At 47.8% G+C, this 12,498-nt stretch overlaps 1 protein-coding gene across 2 annotated transcripts in view; it reads right to left on the bottom strand.

Annotated features, from left to right (window-relative positions):
- Window positions 1–12,498, bottom strand: part of eva1aa (eva-1 homolog A, regulator of programmed cell death a) — a 110,376-nt gene that overhangs the window by 80,675 nt on the left and 17,203 nt on the right. The gene's annotated exons all lie outside the window — the stretch shown is intronic.

Genomic DNA, 12,498 nt, shown 5'->3' with positions numbered 1-12,498 from the left:
GAGAGGCGGGAAGGAAGTCGAGAAGGAACTGGGGGGGCAATGATCTCTCATTCCTTTTGGACGGCAGAGCTATGGCAATCGGCTTGTTTTTTTGGGGCACGGCTGCAAAGGTTGGAGGCTTGCTTTTTTCTGCATGAGTAGCTAATTCACTCGACTCTCATCCCATCTCTCCACGAGTCACTATACCCCAGTTCGCTACGTTATTTCTTCCCCGGGGGTGTTTGACACTGACCCACTTTCCCCACCTCAACCCAAACAATTCCACAGTCAAAAAAATAAAAGAGCCTAATGTCTGCTTTACGGTCTAGCAGCAGAGTAGATAGGTCGGAAATTACGTAGCAACAATCTTTGGGTCGCTCATTGCGAGTGTCGATGGTCGACACAGGCCTCAGCGCAAAGCGCCGCTGTCAGCAGATTTGCCGAGCCTATGCGTTGCCGGGCCAGAGTGCCCTCGTCAGCCTGCGTGTGACGCGTGCAAAAATGTTTAAAAAAAAAACAAAAACGCTGCGTCGGGACATTCTATGCCGCTGAGGCTCGCTGGGGTCTTTGGTGGGCGACTTTTGCCAACTAAGCGTGATGATGCTTTTTTAAAAAAAAAATTATTCCATCCAATAATAATTGCTCAATCAACTTTCCTCTTTTGACCTCAGCTACCCACGCTTGATTTGAGCGATCCATTTTTTTTTTGTTGGCCTCGCACATTGGCCTTAAGCTCTATTTTGACAGCGGGTGTGAGTAATGCATTTTCAAATAATCCCGGGCCGTAAAGAAGGAGAGGCCGGCTTGTCACCAGCCTTGTGCAACTCTTGTCGACTCGGCCCGGTCACAAAGCAATTTCACACACTTGACTTTTTTCCACCCCAGGCAATATCTTGCTACCAAGCCTGTTAACAGCCCCTGAGACAGTGTGTGTGTGTTTGGGGGTGGGGGGGCAACCCGGCCTGGCGCTCACCGCGACACTTCACAGCCAAACGTGAGAAAATGTTCTGCCAGCTCTTCTACCTAATATCTCCTCAAACACTTTGAATTCCTCCTTAACTTACACAACAACTTCTACTCCTGGAAAGATTCCCCCCACCATGCCCCACCTCCCTTCCCCGCCTCTTGCACAGCATCCACAAACGCTCCATTGTTCCTTTTCAGTTATTTTTATTTTGGAGTGTAAAGTGCACAATGCACCTTTGTTGACGCCCGAGTGTCTTGTAGGAAACAACTCGACACCAAGGGTGCAAGTGGGCACTCAATAGATGTGCTACACACATGCGCAAGAGGGAGGGGGCGGGTTAAAAGTACATTCAAAGCAGGTATTTATGGAAGGAAGTAGTGGAAGTGGAAGCTTTGAAGTCTATTTGGAAATTGACCAACGTTGTCGGGAAAACGTGCCCGCGAGACAAAAAACATCTAATTGCACGACGCACGTCAGCATGATCTGACGAGAACTTACTCCAGAAGAAAGTGTTAAAAACAATTTAGTCGGCTTTTTTTTGCACTTCTTATTCAAAAAGAAAGGCTGGAAGATATCGCACAAGATTTTTCAGTGCCACAACGACGAGGCGCTCTAAATCACCAATATAATTATTTTCTAATTGGGTTGCGTTTGCCCTCATTTTGCTGAGTGTGCATTTTTTATGAGCATGAATTGCAACCAAAAAAATGGCTTGAAGACTGCACCCATAAAAAGCAAAGGAAGTTCAAGCAATGATTTCCCTCAGGGAGTTTTAAACTATCAATCAATCAACTCTTCCGACGTCAAAAAAAAAAAAAATCCAATCCGCCCCCATCATCTTTCTGTCACTCGGCCCATCCGAGCGCCTCCCACCCATCGAGACGCAACCCCGTTTCTGCCACCCCCGCACTTTCACGCTCAATCATCTTTTTGACTCTCAAGCTCCGCCCACAAAGGCACAATCCTTATCATAGGGGGAATCAGACTTCCAATCAGTGGAGTGTGACGCCGGGAAGTTGGTGGCTGCAGGTGTGACTGAGTCACGGCCGGGAATCGTCGAGCGCCCTCATGACCCGCAGGAGGGCGGGCTCGGGAGACGAGGCTAATCGGATCAGACACTGGCAAATCGCACCTACTCATTTTTTGTTTGTTTTTTTCCAGGGAGATGGGGGATGGGTGTTGTAAATTGCCAGACGTGCTATTTGAAGCCCCCCCCCCCCCCCCCGCCTCTTTTTTGAGTACAACATGTGACCGACCGCTTTGGCTACTTTTCACACGCGTAATCGCTAGCTAGCTACAATCACAAGAATGCAAAGACGTAACAGCGACAAAGACAAAACTTGCCCGCGAGGGCCGTGAGAACGCGCTTCAAGATGACATCAGGTATGCGAAACGGGACGCCAACAAACGTTTAACTCGGCCCCTCCTCTCTCCGAGTCTCATTGTGCTTGCGGGGCATCTATCACGCAGATGTCACTTTGAAACAGTGCGTTGACAAACAGCTGGCAGGAACAAACAAAACACACACCTCGCTTGAGGTGAACATGGCCTTCCTCTGCGACACACAAACACACACGCTCTGCATACCATCGTCAGCACTGGCAAGCAGCGGCTCATCCAGCCTGTCGCGTTCTCAGCTGCGCGATCAATCACGCCATTCCAACGGTTCTTATTACAGGTTGGCCCCTCTGGGTCAGGAGGTGGGAGTCTTTATAGCGGCGCATGCGGGCGCCTCGGAAACTTCACATCCTCCGTTGGAGGAAGATGGGAGATGTGCTAGCGCAGGTGGGATTTATTATCAGTTCCTCCTCCTTTAAAAAAAAAGTCGTTTAGCTCGAAGAATAATCTGCCGATGAAAGGTGCTCGTTCGCTGTCTGCATCAAAGGAAGCTAGCATTCCTCAAAGCGGAATTCGTGTTCTTAAATCGATGCTACCAGTCGTTAGCATAGCGTGAAATCCGCTACTGATGCTTTTTTTTACAGTTATGAGGGATGTCAAGATAACTTTTTTAGAGTATACTCAAAGTGTTTGGTTTCAGGAATACCCCTCTACCTGTCAAGTGTGAAATTACACAAGCAAGTAAATCATCCAAAGTGTACGGCGGCCATTTTCTTGATTCATATTTGCCAACAATGCACTTTGCTCAAGATGCACATAAGAACTTTGACGGAGCCAATCTTCGGCGCGCATAACTTTCAAGGTCAACCATTTCCTCTCAGCTCTTCAGGTAATTGTAGATACCTGCGCGCACTTAAATGGCGCGGCGCCATTTGTCACTCGCGTGCCAACTTAACCAACGACGTCGACTCGTCCCATTCAGCAGAACCTTAAGAAGTGCTCTCACGTTGCAGCTGCGCCGGGAGCGTTAACAGCAACAAGGCAAGGTGAGGTGAGGAGGAAGAGCCCCGATTTGCCGTCGCCGCCGCACAGGTGAGCTGCCGCTCGGGAATGCAGGCCGCCATGCAGGCATATTCAGATCCTGCAGACCACACTGGGGGTGATTTATGTTGGGGGGGGGGCATAGTTTTGGATTACGGCAAGCGGGCGGGGCATCCTGCATGCTGGCCTCACACTTAAATAGACATCCAGGTACTTTGATGTAAATAACCCCAAAATATCACGACTCCGGTACTCACTCAAAATGGACGCCGACTTGCCTTCAGTTATGAACAACATTGGTATGTGGGCCGATAAACTGGTACTTGTTTAGTTAAGGCGCAGTAGGACTTCTCCAAGTAAAGAAAATGAATGACGCAAAGACATAAATCACGGCTCAAGTGGATGGCTTGCAGTTATTTCTGTTGGGTTAAAAAAAAAAAAAAAAAAAATACAGGCCACCTATTTTTGGCATCCTGCCTGGGTGACGCCATGACCCCCTCAACCCTGACCTTTACATAGCGTGACCTCCACGGACCGATAATGGAGACAGGAAGGTATTAGGAGGAGAAGGGTTGAAGGGGGCCCCGAGGGGTCAAGCCCAAAATGATGCGCCGGGCGGGGAGATGAGAAGCGGGTCGCAGTGTTCCGCCGCCGACGCACAATAAGGCCTCAGTCACTGGACTCGAATTAGACCGGTAGATTCCAAGATAATTGTTACCATAACGAGTTGGCGTCGAGAGCTGTCAGTCACTTTGCAAACTTATTTTAGTAGCACTCGTTAGACGGGCCCACATCTTTAAACAGACTAAACACATGAAAAATACAAGATAAATTTCATGCAGGGGGGGGGGCACACACAGACCGAGGTTGGATTAGAGTCGATCAGACGACAGACGATATCAGAGCCTGTTCACACGGAATGGCTAGCCCAATTGTGTGTGTTTGCGTGCGCGTGTTGACGGACTAGGTCAGTGAACATGTCAACATCAATAGTAGGGGGTTGTTTCGCGGACTGGTTTGCCCCCAGGGGGGGCGACATGGCTGACTAGAGCGGCTCTGCTTCTTGACTTTTACAAACAAGTTTTTAATCACTGTGATTTATGAGTGCTTTCGATTAGCCAAAATCACCTTTTTCCTCCGCGGTTAGGTTTACAAATAATCCAAACTTAACTTGACGGATGTATTTTGACAAGCATGCTATAGGCCTCGCCATTCAGTGCCAAATTTTGTTTCACTGTGGTCTTCATTGTCCGAGACTGAAATGTCGTGGCATTTCCCAGATTTCCTGATCCAGGTGAGCGACAGAAATGACACGATTTTATCCTGACGATAGCCGGGGTCTGGCTTAATACGGCTTTAATCCTAATTATGCAATTTAAAGCACAGTAGAGCGTGTCGGCCAACACACTGGAGCTCTAGCATCTGTTTCATAGGGGAAAGTGGATTTCGATAGCAGATCGCTGGCAAATTACTGAAAGCTCATTGAAGGGTATCACATTAGCCTACATTTCGACCATATGTTTGGAAATATAAAACCGATACAAAGCTGCCGTAAACAAACCAAAGAATATTCCATAAAAGAGTAAACATGTAACAGTTGTGGATAGATTAAAAATAAACATGCTTTTCGAGACCAAATAATTATGACCTGAGGGGTTCCCCAGGGGTCAATCTTACAATACTATCCTGAATTTGTTAACAATGTTAAGGCTAAAAGTTGAAAAATATATATTGTTGGAATTTGTCAGCCATTTTAAGGCTTTGAAATTCTAGCAGGATACGAGTTGACCTCGTATTTGTATAAGTCAAGTGGCATAAAAGCCACACTTAACTTTAGAACTGCGTCTGCTCAATGTTATTTTTATACAAGATTGAAGTGTCCCCAAGTGCAATTACATATTCCTACGCTCACATGTCCAGCTTGTGCTCCTTTTTAGTAACCATGGGAACCACCTCATTTACATCTGCTTATTTTGTATGTGATAATATTTTACAAATTTGTGTTGCCACTTCCTGCGTCTCTGGCTCGGTCTATCGTTCGAGTCCCCTGCTTAGCCTTTAAGGGACTCCGGATGCCACTAGAGAGAAGTTCCATCCCACAGGTTGAGTGCTCCCTTGACCTTAAGAACTAATGAAAAAAAAAAAAAAAATCTCCCCCATCCGTACACGATTACCTATAGAAATGCCTCCTCCGGGCTTTTGGTCTTGCTCCCGCCTCCCCTTGGTCTTTACTAGCCTGCCTTCTTCTTCAGTAGCCCTCCTGCTGCGATATGCTGGGCTCCTTTGATCTGGCCCGGCGCTCTAATTAGAAGGAAGTGAAGTGTAGGCCGGTGAGGTCACCATTACCCGCGACCCCTCTCATCGACCACTCCAAATGTCGTTAGGGAGCGAGACGTTCTCACGGCGTTGACCCGCTGGCAGGGGATGCCGGGGGGGATCTGGATCACGTTAGGGACCCCCGTAAAAATCAGGCACAATTTACATCTAATTTCAACCGCCCGAGAGGTCAGTGCGCGGCGACTCGTTAGTGACCGACAGGGGAGAGACTATCCTGTCAAACCCCAAAACCAGGTTGGTTTAAGGTTAGGAGTTCATCATAAACAAAACTGCCAGGACAATTTGTCATAAAGGCACGATTAGGAAATAAAGTGAAGGTGCCTGGAGCCAACACGGCAGCAAGTTGGAGACTTGTCATAAAACGAAACTATTGGCCTTATTTAGTGGATAAGAGTGATGAAACAACACCACGTTGCGTTTGATCACGGCTGTAAAGTAGCGGCCGCTTTACCGTGTGTGCGTGTCGAAGGATAATGTGTCATTACCTGAGCGATGTGAATCACCAGAACAGGCACATAAAAAAGACAGACATGGGGGGAAAAATGAAGCCTAATCACATTTTGACTCTTGCTTGTTAGAGGGTATTTCCTGTCCCGGACTGATCCGATCTCGCAAAGCCGGCTGCGTCCCAGACGCGAGAGGACTCCCAGCTTGGAGGCAATAAGTCCAGTGAGCTTGCCAACGCAACGGAACTGGCACCGGAAACACATCTGCCGCCGTCTTTTAGCTAATTTTTGATTGTATAAAAAACAGATTTGATGTAGAAACGAAATTATTGACGACAGTGTAAAAGGAAACAAAAAGTGAAATGGAGCTTAAGGGGGTTAGGGATTTACGCTAACACATCAAAGCTCAGGGATGTTTTACTTCAGAGCTTCTAGGCACATCAAACAGACTGTCAAGCATTCATTGCGTTAAAAATGAAGTGGGTGTGGCTAAAAAAATAAATAAATCCATAGTTGTGGCAGGTAAACGCCTACACACTGACACTTCAAAGATTTTGTCCGTTTGTGATTTCAAATGCGACGAAATCGACAGCGCTCTCCCGTGCGATCATTACGTCCTTACTTATTATTTTGAAGGGGTAATATTAAATTGCCACGTTCTTAAGGTGCTGAGAGACGCTCAGGTGCACACAGGTGAGTATGAGGGGGAAGATTTATTGCAATATTCTTAAGTGAAGAGGCGCTCTGTGTAATTATGTCTTGAGGTTTTTGTTTTTTTCTTGAAGGACTTTAAAAGAGGCTTCAAAGGGGAGTGTTAATGTTTGACTCTAAGAGATTCCGGCTGTTGTCCGGAGATTTGGTGGATTATATTAATCCAGATCTGTTGTGCGTTTGTGTTGCGATCATCTGCGATCTGACTTCTGGCTACAGTGGCGCCCATCGAATGAAAGCGATTCACGCAGCCGCGAAAGAAACCGGAGAGGTTTGGCATCTCGCCCGAGCTACCCCAAAACTGCCTCGGGAATCAAATCCGACACGTCTCGCGGAGGAATGAATCTAAAAAGACGGAAACTGTTGCCCGTCGGTTCTCTCCAGAGTCAACTCGAGTGTGGCTGAGCCAAGATGATGCAAGTCAGGCGAACACCTACAGCGGGATCAGCGGAGGAACGTGAAGCGTGGGTGGCGGCGCTACCCTCGCAGCAACCGAGCAATGGTTTTTTTTTGCGTGGGTGAATTCCCTTCTCCAAATCCTTTCCGGTTTCTGCAGGAACACAATGGACGGATGTCTAATCCAAATAGAAAGAAAAATCAGAAGACCCCATTTGGGCTCCTGACTGGGCTCTTTGACCCTCACCTGTCTCCTATCAGGTGGCTTCCCCGAGGTGGATCCTTGCTTAGGACACCAACAAACGAGAAGTCAATCACTCCTCCAACGAAGCAGGAGAACCACACACACACCCCCACACATGCTCGTCCTCTCACCTCTGCTCACCTGAACACTCGATACTGTTGAGTCACGGCTTTGCTAGCGTTTCATCTCTTGACTCGCTCTATTTCACGCATTCTTTTTTGCTTGTTAAATGAGCAGCCTCGAGGGGCCCCCGCGAGAAAAATCACAGTGAGACGTCTGACAGCGTGTGTGTATGTGTTCTTTTATGAGATATAAACACAAGGAAAGGGATGTGAGCTGGAGTGACCTCGCGGGAAGGCGCACGTGTAGCCTACACGGCGCATACATCAAACATATCATAAAGTAGCTTAACCGTTTGAGAGGTTAGCCATCGTCTGCCGCTTTTCTTTTATTTTTAACTTGACTATCACACATTGTTCTTGGGAACTCAATCACAGTTTGAACACAAGATGCAAATTTTGGTAAATGTAACCAAGTAAAAATTACGTATCTGTTTTTCTTAGCGTCGAACGTGTAGAAACATGGTGTGTTAGCATGTTAATGATTAGGAGGAAAGGGGCCATTTGCGAGTAAGCAATGGGAATGTGGGCAGTGGTTTGCTAAGTGGCGCTATCTGGGTCACAGGGCCAAGGCTAGCGGCCGCTCGCTATCAGCCCGGCTCCTCACTCACGTGGAAAAGAGACCCGAGCACTTTGATCCCAGTTTGTTTTTCGCCAAACAAAACGACGGCAGAGCTTAACCCCTTAGAATTCCAAGTCTGTAATTATATATGGTGGACTAGCGGTTAGTTAGCATGTCTGTCTGATAGTTTTGAGGTTCTGTGTTTGAACTCGAAGAATAATGCTATTGGGACCAAATGTCAGGTTGTAGTTTAACTTCCCAAAACTGACATGGTGGGCTTGTATAAACCACCTGAAAGCTGTAAAACATACAAATAATATAAAAGGACTCAGTGTATCGTTATACTCTGTTAAGTCATCATTAGCGACTTCAAATATCATATATTGGTCATCTGTAACAATCTCAACTTCAGTGTCACCTTACAGCTCCTCAACATGGTTCAAACTCCACTTTTGTGAGATTGCAGGCATATGTTTCCAGATCCTTCCAAATCTCTCCAAAGCCAAGATGTCCAACGTAATGACACAAAAAGCCCAATTACAATAAATGTTTTGACCCTGCCGCCTTGTGTGCCAATGCTGCCTCCAATAAGACCGGTCACTATGAAAGAAAAGTCTCTTTGTCTTCTCGGGCGCGATGGTTTTTAAGTAGTCGAGGGGCCGCCAGCCCTCAGACGGCTCGGCCGGCAAAGCGTACGTAAGCACATTCACACGCCAGCGAGCGTAAGTGACGGCTGTGTCAGGACCCGCTGACAGGGACCGGCGTGACTGGCGAATTGTCATGACAGTGAGCTAGGGATGAAAAAGCGGGATGGCTCCGGTGGACGAATGACCTCTGACCTAGGCCTCCCTGAACAATAGCGTGAAGAGTTGCTGAAGCTAGAGAAGAATTGTTTGGGGTGTCTTCTTTGGCTTCCATATCAATGTGTGCATCTCTGACACTAATGCCGTCCTAATGAGCGGCGCTAATAACGCTAGCTTAAGCGCAGGTTGACGTGCCGGGGGGCGAGAGGTGACGGGGGTTAATGGCAAGGAGGGGAAAGGAGTTGGGCCGCCATCCGCAAGACACGTCCTCCAGGGCCGTGAAAAGCCAAGCCTTTAACCTGTAATCTTTTTTAACGGTCAACACGGGACGACTTGACTTTTACGTCCACTTTCACAAACTAAATCGTGGCAATCTGATGAACGGCTGGGTAGAATTGTTTCCTTCACCCCGGCTGCAGATCGACATATGTAAGATTTTCTTTCCACCTGGCTAACGAACTCTTGTATGCCCCGAGTAAACTCATTGCTCCGGCTGGAATCTGCTATGTCGACACGCCGCCTCTTTAAGCGGGGAGCGGCGAGGTAAGAAAGAGCAAACGCCGGCCGTATTGACTCACCGGCAAGGCGCCTTATCACGGTGAGAACCTACACACATGACGAATGGGTCTATGGAGCCCGCAGATAAGACGGGCAGGTAAACGGAAGGAGGGGGGGGGGGGGTCACAGATACGAAGGGGCGGAGCATCCCCGGATCCAGTGCCATTTAGAACGCCGGCGCACACATCTGCTTTGTCGGTTTAGACAGAGGTCAGACGCGCCAGACTGACAGGGAAGGACTGGACCCTTTAACAGGCCCGTTAACCACATACGAGCTGTCACAAACACGTCCGGGCTCTCTGCCACATGTGCGCAAGAGAAGGCATATAAACACACACACACACGTCGGGTTCGAAGGGCCACAAAGTCCAGGGCGGTTAGATTACAGAAGCGCCGCCTCGCTCGCTCCTATCTTTATTTAAGCGCTGATTAGGCCGACTCTTTGAAGGCCTCTTTAATTGCCTCCGTGATGGAGCTTTTAAAAGCGTGAAGCTTTTTTTCACCTCTTTTATTGATTTCTCCTCTCATGACACCAATAAAAAACGCCCACACGACCGTTTTCGGACGCCTTCTGTTTTCTCTCCCCAAATTCTTTCGCTCGACTCTCAGGCTCGACTTTATGATTGGGACTAATCAGCTGTGTGTTTAAAACTCTGCCCCCAAGTAACAATTTGATATCTTCCATTTCATTATTCCAACATTTTCATCAGTCAAGACATAATAAATTTTAAAGCCTTTTTTTTTTTAACAACATCAGTCCATTTAACATTTTACAAGCCAACAAATAAAAACAACAGTCAAATTGCAGCCGATTAGCATATTTTGCCAGTTTATGGTAGAATAAATCATCAATTAATTGCATAGCTCCAATTATTTATCATTGACATCAAACGTTCACACATCATACAGGACAAAAAAGAATGTCGTTTTAGCCAACAAGGGAATAGAAAAGAGCCAGTCAGCTTTTTAGGACGCTCGGAGCGATAATAAAAGTGCTGTCAAGGTAAAAGCTGCAAGCTCATCCTCTTAATGCAGCCGCAAGTGACGTTGCCAATACCATCAACAAGTTAAAAGCCAGCGGGTGAACCGCTGATTTACTGTATTTTTCGGATTTTCGGGGCGTGCCGGATCAGTAGGTTTATTCAGGGGTATTTTCAGATAAAGGACATGAGGAAACATTACAAATTAATTCATTTTAAGTGCGCCTATGGTAAATATTATTATTATTTGGGTTATTTGCTTATTACTTATTCATCGCTCTTGTCTATTCATTTTTACTCTTTGTGCTATTTGCTTGTATGTGTTGTGTAAAGTGTCTAGTCACTGTGGGACGGTGGGAAACGTAATTTCGATCTCTTTGTGTGTCTTAACATGTGAAGAAATTGACAATAAAGCTGACTTTGACTTTGATAACAAAAACATACTCTTGAAAATGGAAAACAAACTTACCTTGAATCATTAAAAATGTATTCATTTTAAGCGGAAGTGGAAGTGCGGGCCAGCCACCTCCGTGGCTGGAAGTATGGAAGTGCCGCCACCTCCGTGGCTGGAGGTATGGAAGTGCGGGCCAGCCACCTCTGTGGCTGGAAGTATGGAAGTGCCACCTCCGTGGCTGGAGGTATGGAAGTGCCGGCCAGCCACCTCTGTGGCTGGAAGTATGGAAGTGCCACCTCCGTGGCTGGAGGTATGGAAGTATGGAAGTGCCACCTCTGTGGCTGGAAGTAAGGAAGTGCCACCTCCGTGGCTGGAGGTATGAAAGTATGGAAGTGCCACCTCCGTGGCTGGAGGTATGGAAGTATGGAAGTGCCACTTCCGTGGCTGGAGGTATGAAAGTGCCACCTCCGTGGCTGGAGGTATGGAAGTATGGAAGTGCCACCTCTGTGGCTGGAAGTATGGAAGTGCCACCTCCGTGGCTGGAGGTATGGAAGTATGGAAGTGCCACCTCCGTGGCTGGAGGTATGGAAGTATGGAAGTGCCACCTCTGTGGCTGGAAGATCCACCCAAAGCGCCGAGGCCTGCCGCTCAACCACGCCAGCGCAGAGTTCCAGGCGCTCGGATGCGCTCGGACTATCTCCAGCGGTAACGGGGAAATGTCGCTGCCTGGCGGACACTCCGTTGTAAATGAATGGACTTTGGCACTTAGTGCAATTTTTGCCAGCTCTGTGGCTGGAAGTATGGAAGTGCCCGCCAGCCACCTCCGTGGCTGGAAGTATGGAAGTGCCGCCACCTCCGTGGCTGGAAGTATGGAAGTACCAGCCAGCCACCTCCGTGGCTGGAGGTATGGAAGTGCCACCTCCGTGGCTGGAAGTATGGAAGTACCAGCCAGCCACCTCCGTGGCTGGAGGTATGGAAGTGCCACCTCCGTGGCTGGAAGTATGGAAGTACCAGCCAGCCACCTCCGTGGCTGGAGGTATGGAAGTGCCTGCCACCTTCGTGGCTGGAAGTGTGGAAGTGCCACCTCCGTGGCTGGAGGTATGGAAGTGCCACCTCCGTGGCTGGAGGTATGGAAGTGCCGCCACCTCCGTGGCTGGAGGTATGGAAGTGCCGCCACCTCCGTGGCTGGAGGTATGGAAGTGCCACCTCCGTGGCTGGAGGTATGGAAGTGCCTGCCACCTTCGTGGCTGGAGGTATGGAAGTGCCTGCCACCTCCGTGGCTGGAGGTATGGAAGTGACCGCTGGTGCACGGGGCCAGTGAACTCGGCACCCGCCTCTGGCGGGTGCCTTGGTGACCGCTGTCACTTGAAACTTACCTTGAATCATTAAAAATGTATTCATTTTAAGTGTGCATTATAGTCAGAAAACTACAGTAAATAACAAAAACAGACTCTTGAAAATGGAAAACAAACTTACCTTGAATCATTAAAAATTTATTAATTTTAAGTGTGCATTGTAGTCACAAAATTACAGTAAATAAAAACAGACTTGAAAATGGAAAACAAACTTACCTTGAGTCATAACAAATTAATTCATTTTAAGTGTGCGTTATAGTCATAAAAC

This window comes from Syngnathus leptorhynchus, chromosome 18, assembly GCF_054491065.1.
Source record: "Syngnathus leptorhynchus isolate UIUO chromosome 18, UIUO_Slep, whole genome shotgun sequence".
NCBI lineage: Eukaryota > Metazoa > Chordata > Actinopteri > Syngnathiformes > Syngnathidae > Syngnathus > Syngnathus leptorhynchus.
Note: the sequence above shows the minus strand (reverse complement) of the source record. Positions and strands in the feature narration are given on the sequence as shown.